Source organism: Bombyx mori, chromosome 14 (assembly GCF_030269925.1).
Source record: "Bombyx mori chromosome 14, ASM3026992v2".
NCBI lineage: Eukaryota > Metazoa > Arthropoda > Insecta > Lepidoptera > Bombycidae > Bombyx > Bombyx mori.
The window spans coordinates 7,819,309-7,831,697 of NC_085120.1; the positions used below are offsets into that span (position 1 = coordinate 7,819,309).

A 12,389-nucleotide genomic window follows, 5' to 3' on the forward strand; every position below is an offset into this window, starting at 1 on the left:
ACGAAGATACAATAGTTTTGATGTACACGATCCTTACACTTTTCGATCATTATAATATGAATTTTAATGTACAAAATAAGAAAAACATGAATTAAAGGACTTTTTTGATATAATCACACATTTAACATATGAATTTTAATGTACAAAATAAGAAAAACATGAATTAAAGGACTTTTTTGATATAATCACACATTTAACATATGAATTTTAATGTACAAAATAAGAAAAACATGAATTAAAGGACTTTTTTGATATAATCACACATTTAACATATGAATTTTAATGTACAAAATAAGAAAAACATGAATTAAAGGACTTTTTTGATATAATCACACATTTAACATATGAATTTTAATGTACAAAATAAGAAAAACATGAATTAAAGGACTTTTTTGATATAATCATACATTTAACATATGAATTTTAATGTACAAAATAAGAAAAACATGAATTAAAGGACTTTTTTGATATAATCACACATTTATATATTTGCTTTTGAATTGGTTGACCTTTCGAATACTTAATAGATTCCGTGGTGTCGTTTAAAAACGACTCGCGAAAACACTGAACATCTTCTATGTAACAAAAAAAAAAGGACTCGTGTCTGATTGGAACACGAAATGTGACAGTTTTCATCCGTCCGGATTTTTCGCCGAATATTCTTAGTGGGTCGCGTTTCGCGATTCGGTAGTAGATTCAGCGAAGCACTGCTCTTACTAGAGTCATTGTTAGCAACTTTGTCAGGTTTGAGCCCTGTGAGCTCACCTACTAATCAGGTTACGCTGACATAGCCTCTCAAGAAGGCCAATCAGCTTAGGTAAGAAAAAGAAAAAAATGCATTATGACTCCAATTTGTAAAGCTCTATTTATATATTTATTTATCTACATATACTAGAAGTTAGTGTTAGCAATTCTCTCAGGTTAAGCCCGTGAGCTCACTACCGGTCCGTGCGAAGTTGAAATAGCCCCTTAGTCTACCAACGATTAGGTAGGGAAAAAAAAATGTGACAGTTTTTTTTATTCATGTTATTCTTTTGTTCTTATCCCACATTATCGATCGACGGAGCGTGCCCTCTTATCATGCTGCATAGGGATTTTACGTAAGTTTTAATTATTTTATTTATTTTATTTAATGTATTAAAATAAATTTTCCGATCGAGATAACTGAAAATAGGTACGTTTTATGTCATGTAAAATGTACGCTAGCTGTGAATAATACACACAGCTTACCTTTATAGTCTTCACAGTGCCTTTGTAGGATTTTGTTTATACATAGGTAGCTACGTTTGTTTACATATGTGTCTCGCCACTGAGTCGTGGACAATGAAGTCAAACAAAAGAATACTCATGTTGTAAGCCTATCATTATCCTAACACGTGAAATTACAAATTATTTATTGACGATCCGGTTGACAAGATTTTGTTTTCGAAATATTTAAAACAGTTCTTTTCGTCCGTGACAACGATGGATAATAAAAACGGGATATTAAACAATAAAATAATTTTAATTGTGTCTAATACTCGTGAAAACCGAAGAAAATACTAGAATTATTTTTATTTTCTCTATTATTATTTTTTCGAAAATAGAAAGAACCTTAACTTAAAAAAAAAGTGTTTTAGTTTAATACCATTGTCAATTAAAAATAAATTAAGTATTTTCAAAACCATTACAAAATAGTTTTTTTGTGATAGTAAATGTATTGTAAAAGGAGGAAAAAACCTAACCCCAGAAATATCATACCGCCAACTCGTATCAAAGGTTTGAAGGGCGGGTTGGCGGTGTAACTATACTGAGACCTTAGAACTGTTATCTCAAGGTGGGTCGCGCATTTACGTCGTAGATGTCTATGGGCTCCAGTAACCATAGCACCAGGTGGGCTGTGAGCTCGTCCACCCATCTAAGCAATAAAAATAAAAAGCTATATTTAACATACCATAACAAGTAATGGGATGTGCCCGCAATTTCATGTGCAATACGACGTATGTAATATTGCGCAAGTTAGTGCAATGTTTTTATTAGTTTCAATTGGAAAATGAAGTCACTGTGAGTTTCACCGCCCACCTTCCGCGACACGAGGGTCGAAGCTGCATCGAAATAATGACAGTACCCGGAACACGTAATCACTTATTTTGTCCTGTGCTAGTTGCGTAGTTTATCTCTCTATTTCTGCAGCGAAAGAGTTCCTATTTGAAGGTTAGAGAAGCTAATGGTGACTGGCAAGGTGAACGGAAGAAGACCACGAGGTAGAGGGCCGACACGTTGGACTGACCAGATCCGCACTACCCTCGACACCACAGTTCACGATGCTCTACACTCGGCGGCAGATAGAGGCAAATGGCGTGGAATGGTCCGCGATAAACTCTTGTTGCGAGGAGGTTGTCACGACCCTCAGTATTGAGGAAACCGAAGCATGAAGCAGAAGAGGCTTTTTTTTCTATTAATACAATTCAGCCTTGTGTCCTGGTCAACACTTATTAATAAAATAGTAACCGTTATTAATAAAATTTGCTTATTGACATAACCACTGAAAACCATGATACTATTTGTATGATATGTATGTATTGATACCGGCCATATAGATGTTTAATATGTTACAAACATATTTTTTTCACGCAAAAGCAAGTACCATTAATGCGAAGTCTTTTTGTGAAAACAGCGTTGTAATTAGTTGTAAATTGAAGAAGTAATTAACATTTTAAAGATGGGTTAATGCTTAGTCTGGCCGCGAATGTTGTTACAAGAAAATTTCTTTTTTTTTCTCTATTATATTTATATTATATTTTATGTTAATTTATTACAAGTTACTTACAAGAATATTTGACAATGATTAATAATGTGAAAACACAGCGAACATTCATATTACAAGAACGACAGAATCGAAATTCGAATGTAAATAAAATTAATGTTTTTAACACGGTTTGATAATGACTTGACCTGTGTGTGTCTCTATAATGGACTCTTTCGTGGCAATTTTCACAAACATACGAATTTCCAATGGACTTAGGAATTTGCACTCGTGTCAAGGACTAATTAAACAATATAGTAATTGGCAATACGTTGAAACCTAAAATACAGACCAGGATCATGAGGTTGATTTTTTTTTAAATTGTTACAGTATTTGTGGCTAGACTGCGAAGATAATGATTGGGTGCTTTATTGGCAATCTCTTTTGCACGCCCGTAATTCAATAGTAAAGGGTTCTCAACGGATTTATAGAGTTCTAAAACATTTCTATCATTAAGACTAGTTTAATGTCACATACAGACAAACATTGTAAAATGGATGCAGTGATATTATAACGTAGATGCTGCCATCCACCTTTTATTTAGCCTAACTGGTAAGACCAGGGGTTATAGCAGCTTCACCGAGCGAGTAGGCCACCTCACAGCGCTCAGCCTGGTGAATTTGCTAACACTAGTCTTAGTAAGAGCAGTGCTTCACAGAATCAACCACCGGATCGGAAGCGCGACCCACTGAGAAGATCCGGCGAGAAACTCAGTGGGATGTGTCTGTGGATTAATTTACTCGCCGAACCCTTTGTCGCATTCGACGGGTTCGAGGAGCATTAGGTGCTTCGAATGCCTAAAAGCACCGATAATGGATCGGGGCCATCCACCTTCCGAAGCGAAGTCGTCTTAATCGTGTTGTACAACGACTGTGCCACCAATCAAACTGGAACCTGTAACTGCTTCTCGGTAGAAATGGCAAAATGGTGGGGCACACGCGTACGAGCGCACAAGGCACCCACAAGCGTGAATTAAATAAATGAAACCCGCAAAATTATAATTTGCGTAATTACTGGTGGTTGGACGTCTTGTGAATCCGCACGAGTAGGTACCACCACTCTGCCTATTTCTGCCGTGAAGCAGTAATGCGTTTCGGTTTGAAGTGTGGGGCAGCCGTTGTAACCATACTGAGACCTTAGAACTTATATCTCAAGGTGGGTGGCGCATTTACGTTGTAGATGTCTACGGGTTCCAGTAACCACTTAGCTGCTTAGGTGCGCTGTAAGGTCGTCCACCTATGTAAACAATAAAAAAAGCATATATGATACATATAAAAAGAACTTCGGTTATTAAAATCACTTAAGCCATAATCCTTGTTATTTTTTTTTGTTTTCATCCTTGAAGTAAAATACTACGTAATAAAGCATTCTAAGTACCATCCTCAGGAGTTTCTGAGGACAAAGAAAGTTCTTTGAAACGCGTCTCACAAAGGAATGACGTTATATTATTGGAAATAAATCACAAACGTACATACTTACGTTTTTTTTTATGTTTTGTTCGAATTTTAGTATTCAACTATTGACGGATCGACAATAAGTGATTCCAGTCGCGAGTTTCCCTACATTTGGCGCGCGAAGCAGTCTCGCGTTCCGATTCAATGACTGGGACCGTTCTATGGTATATATGTATATACAATTGGGATTTCTTAGATCGTCACGTTCACGTTGTAACCTCTGGGTCTGCGGAGGGACTTTGGTTACCTCTATATTTTGTACCGTATGTTCCATGGGGAGTGCTCCGAGGAATTGTTCGAGATGATACCGGCATCTCGTTTTTACCATCGCACCGCCCGCCACCGGAGCAGAGTTCATCCATACTACCTGGAGCCACTGCGGTCATCCACAGTGCGTTTCCAGATATCTTTTTTGCCACGTACCATCCGGCTATGGAATGAGCTCCCCTCCACGGTGTTTCCGGAGCGCTATGACATGTCCTTCTTCAAACGAGGCTTGTGGAGAGTATTAAGCGGTAGGCAGCGGCTTGGCTCTACCCCTGGCATTGCTGAAGTCCATGGGCGACGGTAACCACTCACCATCAAGTGGGCCGTATGCTCGTCTGCCTACAAGCGCAAAAAAAAGACCTTGATAATAATTATTCTGTAGGATAGTTTACTACTGACAAATCCACGTTATGTTTTCAAACGTGATAAATATCATAAGAATTTCTTACGCTGAAACCCGAAATTAATTATCTTATTGAATTCGTTTCCCATATTTGTTTTGTAAAAAAAAACTAAATGTTTGGTGTCATGGTATAATAGGTAATAGGGAACGAAGTTCCTTATTATAAAAATATTAATTTTAAGTTCTATTCGAGGTATAAAGAAAATAATTATTCGGGTATACATTTTTTGTTATGATTTTTTTATTGATAAAAATAAAATAAAAACTACTTTACAAAATTATCAACTTTATTTTATTCACAATGATTTATAAAAAATATATAATAATAATATACAAAGAAACAGCTATTTATATGAATAAAAATAAATAAGCCTAATTATGTTCTATCATAGAAATAATAATAACCGTCATCACGTAGACTATACATTAGACAACGTATAGCCATCATACTAAGACTATACATAAATAATAAAAATCTTACGTTACGGACGTTTTTCCTCGGTTAGGGTACCCCTCCACATCGTCCCATAAGGAACTTCGTTCCAAAAACAAATTTAATTCGCTAACTGGCCACGTTTAGATATACGAATAAACGATAGAATACAATAAACTCTTGAGACGTTCTTAAAATTTAACATGATATCACAGGATGATTATCATTCGATGTTAAGGTCATTCACCCGAGTCACTGACGCATTACCTAATTAGTGAGGCCCGAAATTAAAAATATAAACTTCTTTAATGGGCTTTATAATCAGCAAATTAGGATTGTACGGGCTCTATTAATAGAATCGTTCGTATTATTTAAATAAATCTGTGTTTTAATCAATTCATGTATTGTTTTTGACGTAAATAAAAAAAAAAAAACGTTTACTAAGCATAGTATATGACCGTTATAAAATTAATAAGAATTAAAATGCTATAGACGGGCGGACTTTTGCGAGGACTATTATTGAGCAGTTCCTGAGGCGAAGCATAGTCATCACAACAAGAATACCGTTCTTCACCTTGAGATATGAGATCAAAGTCTCAAGACTGTATTAAATTTAGATTGTCCAATTATTAAAACCGATGTTTTGCGACCAGAAATTGGTTAGACGGTTTTCTTACCGTTTTGGCATACAGGGTGTGTCATCAGTAATTGTCTAATATAATTAATTTTTAAAGCCAGTTTGTAGCACCACGGTCTGCTACTGGTATCAACAAAACATAACGTGGATACTTTATAATAATACATAATATGTTAATTTTTGGAACGTGAGTGTCATTAAACTTTTTATGACACGCTGACGTCTTCAGATCACTAAAAAATGTAGGCCACATTATTTTATTGGGTTAATAGATAAAAGATTGGCTTGTTTTTCACGAAATATAATATGACGTTTGCTTTTTATACTTCAGTAATATTCGTTGGCGGAGAAGGCTTATTAATGTAGAAGGGTAGAAGTATAGATGTACTCTAATATGGACTAAAATAGAACTTATAGAGTCCGTAAATATCATAAATTTAAGGCAAAGTCTACTTTTCAACATGTCGTGGACGAGTCATATAATGGCAATGATTATTTCCCATAATATCACATAAAATTGTCCCCCGAATCCTATTTTGAGTACCAGTGGTAAAGCATGTTGTAAGCCTGCACGGGTCAGTTCGTCAATAGTAGATACTACCAGTCTACATTAGTATAACTAGTGCGCAGGGAATTATGAAGGAGTTGTAATAATAGTCGCTCTAAGAGGATTCGCTAAGCAATAATTTCTAAGACGCCTATACTGTAGCCGGCTTATCGATTTAGGTTCTCTGATCGTGTCGCACATTGTATAGACAGATTAGTATCGCATAAATCGATGCTCATTCAATTTCATAAACAAATCCAATCGGAATAACGTTTCCTAAATCGAGACCCTATCTCGCAATTTCCTCAGCGAACCGTTGCACCGGCGCGCTTCTTAATGACACTTCCAGTAGTGAAATATGAAATTACCGAAGTACATCACGCTCGTGTGTTGAGTGCAGGTGCGATTCACTCGTCGTGGCGCGGAAGGGGCAGGGATGTACTGGCTTCGTTGCTCTGATGCACTAACGACAGATTATTGTATCGAGCACTTAGGTATGGTGCTAAAACTTATTGCATGAAGTGCTTTGTTACGATGACTGGACTGTAGGTTTGAAGTACAGGTATTCACGAGATAAGTAAAGTGTTTTTAGCTATTAAAAAAAATGTACCAAGTTTTATTGTACACTAGCGACCCGCCCTCGCTTCGCTTCGGAAACTGTAATTTATTATTGATTTCACCTAGTGGTGTTTTAATGTGTAGTGTAGTTTTAATGGATGTTACTATACATATAAACCTTCCTCTTTAATCACTCTATCTATTAAAAAAAACCGCATCAAAATCCGTTGCGTAGTTTTAAAGATTTAAGCTTACATAGGGATTTTTTTTTTTTTTTTTATTACGCTTCATGTAAAATTTACATTGGCGGACTTAATGCCTAAGGCATTCTCTACCAGTCAACCAAAGGTAGTGCAGAGTAAATAGTGGTAGGTGCAATGAAATTTATATTAGGTTACGAATACATACAAAAAAAAGTATATCTACATATATACAAAATCTCATACCTATACATATACATGCATACATACATATATATAGAGATATAGGGACAGAGAAAGCGTCTTTGTTTCATACTATAATAGTGATATAGCTTGTAATATGAAAACTTAGATCTACGTAATGTTAACATGATGCAGATGAATGATAAGCTAAAAAAATTCTTTGGCTAGTAATTTCTAGAAAAATGATCTTATGCAATCACGGCCATAAATCCTAAAGTACAATAATGTGCTAGACTTCTTTCAAAATGAACATTACGGTCTAACTAGGATCGTAACATGGACATATCTGTCTGGTATTAACTTTTGAAACGTGTGCTCCATCGTACCCTAACCACAACACGGTACTTGTGCATCGCTAATGAGACTTGCGATGTATTGCCGCACTCTATAGTTAGTATAAAAAGTAGTATCTATATACGTGAAGCAAAAACTTTGTACCCGTTTTTACGAAAATTGCGCTGACGGAGGAGTATGAAATTTCCCACACTTATAGTGAATATAGAGGAGTACAGAAGGTGTTAATATATTTTTAAATTATGCATAAAAAATAGATTAAATTAATAAAATAAAAACATTAAACACAACCATGTATTTGATACACACGCATACTGCGCATGCATACTGTTTGTTTATTGTCAATCTTTTCTTATTGCTTATAGTCTGGTCAAATTGAGAATAGATTAAATATTGTTTGTCTTTTTAATATTTGTCTAAAGTGTAGTCTTGGCGGAATCAGTGATTATAGAAGTATAATACTCGTAGTCTTTGACAATAGAATCATAATAGTGTACAAACTTATAATTTCAATTAATTATAGTCGAATTTCGACTACCAGGGGACCCCTAGTTTTTACAAATTCACGAAATACGAATTTTAGATTGTTTGTTTTGCGTCACTTTTTTCAATTTCGAATCCCGTTCAGGTTTCAGCATAATTTTGTAATAGTATTACAATACGAGCAAATGAATTATTTATAGCCTCCGGAAACTTGACAAATAAGAGCTTAACTTACGTCAATAACATATTCCAGGAACAAAGTTGAAAGCAACAATGTTGAAGAATAATACTGAATGAATTCAATCGCGATTTTCATCAAAAAATATTTATTAAAAAACATTATTCGTTTGATGACACAAAGTTCTTCGACATCAAAACCACCAAGGTCGATGCGTATCGGGCGGCCGATGACCCTTCTCCGAAAGTTCATACTTTGTTCGAAAAATTCTTTCGACATATTCGCCTAAAATTGGTGGACTAAAACAGATCACGTTGTCCGGTCATCTGCAATGATTAGTATCCCGCCGTTTTGGATAATTCATCAAAACAAAATTACAGACCGCGTAAGCCGCCCGTTCTTATAAAGTGGGCGGTTCGCTTCCCGAGAAATTTTGTGAATGGAGACCCTCGGGACTTTGAGCGTAAACTCGTTTTGCTTAAATGTTTAAACGATTAGTATAAAGTAGATTTTATACAATGGAAATTGTTTAAGGTCAAGGGTGACGACGCCCAATCAATATTCGACCAGGCAACGTGGTGCGGTATAACGGTTCTCGTCTGCGGAGCAACGTAAATTGTAGACAAACGTTTAGACAACACAAAACAGAATACGCTTTGGTGTAATTTTAACTTTGGCTTTTATTTTCGTCGTTCGCGTCGCCCCATTTTAATATATTGGTCTATTTTTGTAGACAACAACAACGTGCTCTTGTGCGATTTTAGCGGGATTCGTGGACACCTTATAATTTACACAAAATTACAATTTGCGTAATTACTGGTGGTAGGACCACTTGTGAGTCCGCGCGAATAGGTACCACCGCCCTGCTTATTTCTGCCGTGAAGCAGTAATGCGTTTCGGTTTGAAGGGTGGGGCAGTCGTTATAACTATACTGAGACTTTAGAACTTGTATCTCAAGGTGGGTGGCGCGTCTACGTTGTAGATGTCTATGGGCTCCAGTAACCACTTAACATCAGGTGGGCTGTGAGCTCGTCCACCCATCTAAGCAATAAAAAAAAAACCTATCTTCGATCGTGAACTGACATCACTAAAAAAAACAGGTCATTTAAAAGTTTAATTCACCTTCGTGAATTCCTCAGTATAAATTGTTTGCTAACAGAACTTGAAGATCGGGAATCGTTAAACAAAAGATTTAACTATATGAATTGCTCAAATGATTCCTATCTTTTTTGTTTTGCCGATTTTGCCTTTCCAATAGTTTTTTTTTTTCTCCAGAATCTTCTTTGTAGGAACCGACATCCTTATTCGCGATACCGGAGACTGGCGAAGCGATATCCTATTTAAGTTCAACGACCGTAAAGTACAAATTGTCTTGTTCGCTGTTCTTCGGTGCACGTCGATGTTTTTATCTTTATTGTTTAGGTTCAGAATTGCTCGAAAAAATTTTTTTTTCTATTCGTTGTCGACCCTCTAGAGATGGGCCAATTGCAAATTTACCTGCTCTAGTGAGAACGGACGTCAGATGCTCAACGGTGGTCCAACTGTGTATTTGTCAATTTTAATAATAAATTATGAGGGTGAATTTATTTGTTAACTTAATTTATAGATACTATCGTGGAACTAGTTGGTGATTTGTGATGTGATTGAATTATCATTGACGTGTTGTTACGTATGTGGACCGATATTGCTAATACTGTATTATCTTATCAGTAAACGTGATGAAGTCGATATCTGTGTGTAGGAGTGAGTTTGTGGCCGCTTGCTCGTGTATGATTCTTTCCAATTTTATTGAATCCATAGTCGTTATTTACATAAATAAATTGCGCTATTGTGTTACAATGGCATATTTTATTGTTTTTATAGTTACGCGTTAGTTTTTTTTATAGCTCTTCGAAGTAATGTTTAAACTATAAATTCGAATATTTTTTTCATTCGAGAAGTTGATACTTCTGTATAAACCGATAGATTTGTTGTCAGGATGTGGTATTATCATTGATGAGATCCCGCACCTAAATTTCCGGTAGATTTCCATTGAATTAAATTTTTATTTTATTTTACTCATACATTAGATTGTGTATCGCGGTGGACTTGATCAATCGAAACGATTCGGTTTTTTTTTTTAATTTTATTTATTATGATCTGGTAACGAGACTTTTGAGCCAAGTTCTATGGTAGTTTTCCAATTGCAGCACAAGAGCGCATTATGCGGCATAATGCTCAACTAAGCTTCAGCATAATTCGGCATTGTGCGTCACTGAGTCGCATTATGCACTGTAATTGGAAAACTAATATATTATAACTAATATATTATAACTAATATATTAGTTTTACTAACTACTACTAACTAACTAATATATTATAACTATAGAGCATATACTTATAGAGCATAATGCGACTCAGTGACGCACAATGCCGAATTATGCTGAAGCTTAGTTGAGCATTATGCCGCATAATGCGCTCTTGTGCTGTAATTGGAAAACTATCTATGTCATCTTAAATTCTGTTAATTTAAAAATGTTATGAAACGAAACGAGATGAAATTGATTAATTTGAGACTTTAATCAATTGCGATGAAATTAAATGAAACGAAATGAGATGGGATGGGATGGGATGAAATAAATACTCAATAAAATCATGGCCGAAACGTTTCATATCAGTAAAGATTGTGTTTAATCTATTTTACGATCCGGTTCTTACAAAATGACAATCGAGGAAAACATTAACCCATTACTATGACTAATTAATATAGTTTAGAATTATTATGGGAAATATAACATTAACATATTACATTTATATATAGATTCGGGCAATGTACTTACTGCCTTGAAATATTACGAAAACTCGATAATGGCTAATGTAATATTTATAATGCTTATCTAATTGGACCACGTGCGGTTGGTTATGTGGTTGAAAACCAGATATAAAAGAGACGGAAAGATTTACAAATTAATATGAATGTGATGTTAAAATTTGTTGGTCTTATCTTTATTTTTTTTGGCCGTGTATCTGTACCTATAAGTCGTACGGTCATGTGTATAATTGTAATAATTAGTCGAAGGTTACTTCTATAATCAAACTGGATTGCTCACACATGTATAAGACTTTTAGCAAAAGAAGTATTTACAGAAATAAAATGTTAAAACATCAAAATAGATGATATTCCATCTTGGTCTTAATGACCAAAAACATCGTGTGCTGTATCAATATGTCACTTAGATCGTTTTTTGCGATAATTATGATGAATTCATGACAATGGGCTGGCGTAGCAGGAGGTGGAGTCATCAGGGCGATGACCTAGACGACCTTGAGGAACTCTTCGCCAAACTATGGTGAGTGGAATGTACCGTTCGTGACGTAATATCACAAAGAGAAAAGAGGACGCTTTGTATGTATCGTTTTTTATTGGCATGCAGATATTGTACACTGAAACTCATGAGTGCCTTTCGTGATAAGTCGCAGGTTCGAGCCTTGGAACGTAATGCAAACATGTTTTGGTTATTAAAAAAAATGGCTTGTATTATCTTCACTGATTAACTTATAGGTCTATTAGCATGTGTAATTAAATAGAATGGACAATAGAATCGTGCGGGATGGTCCCCTTAGTATGGTTTACGATGAAGTCGGGTAACAGAATCATCGACTACCAGACTCAGTTTGGTCACAAAACATTGATTTTAACAAGTTTCCTTAATTGTTAATTATTCGTGTTTATACGCATCAAAGCTAACATGTTCTCGAAATAATAAAAAGAATAACTTTAAAGGTTGAATCAAAAAAAACCGTGCATTATATTTTGAAATACGCCAATGTTTCCGTATATTTATTAAGTGTGTATACATTTTCAAGGTAAAAACTTAGCGTCCGAAATTTTAGCGGTGTGTATGCAATTTGATTATTTTTTCGTATC

At 35.3% G+C, this 12,389-nt stretch overlaps 1 protein-coding gene across 5 annotated transcripts in view; it reads left to right on the forward strand.

Annotated features, from left to right (window-relative positions):
* LOC119629496 (AF4/FMR2 family member 3) overlaps positions 1 to 12,389 on the forward strand; it is a 317,469-nt gene that overhangs the window by 102,741 nt on the left and 202,339 nt on the right. The gene's annotated exons all lie outside the window — the stretch shown is intronic.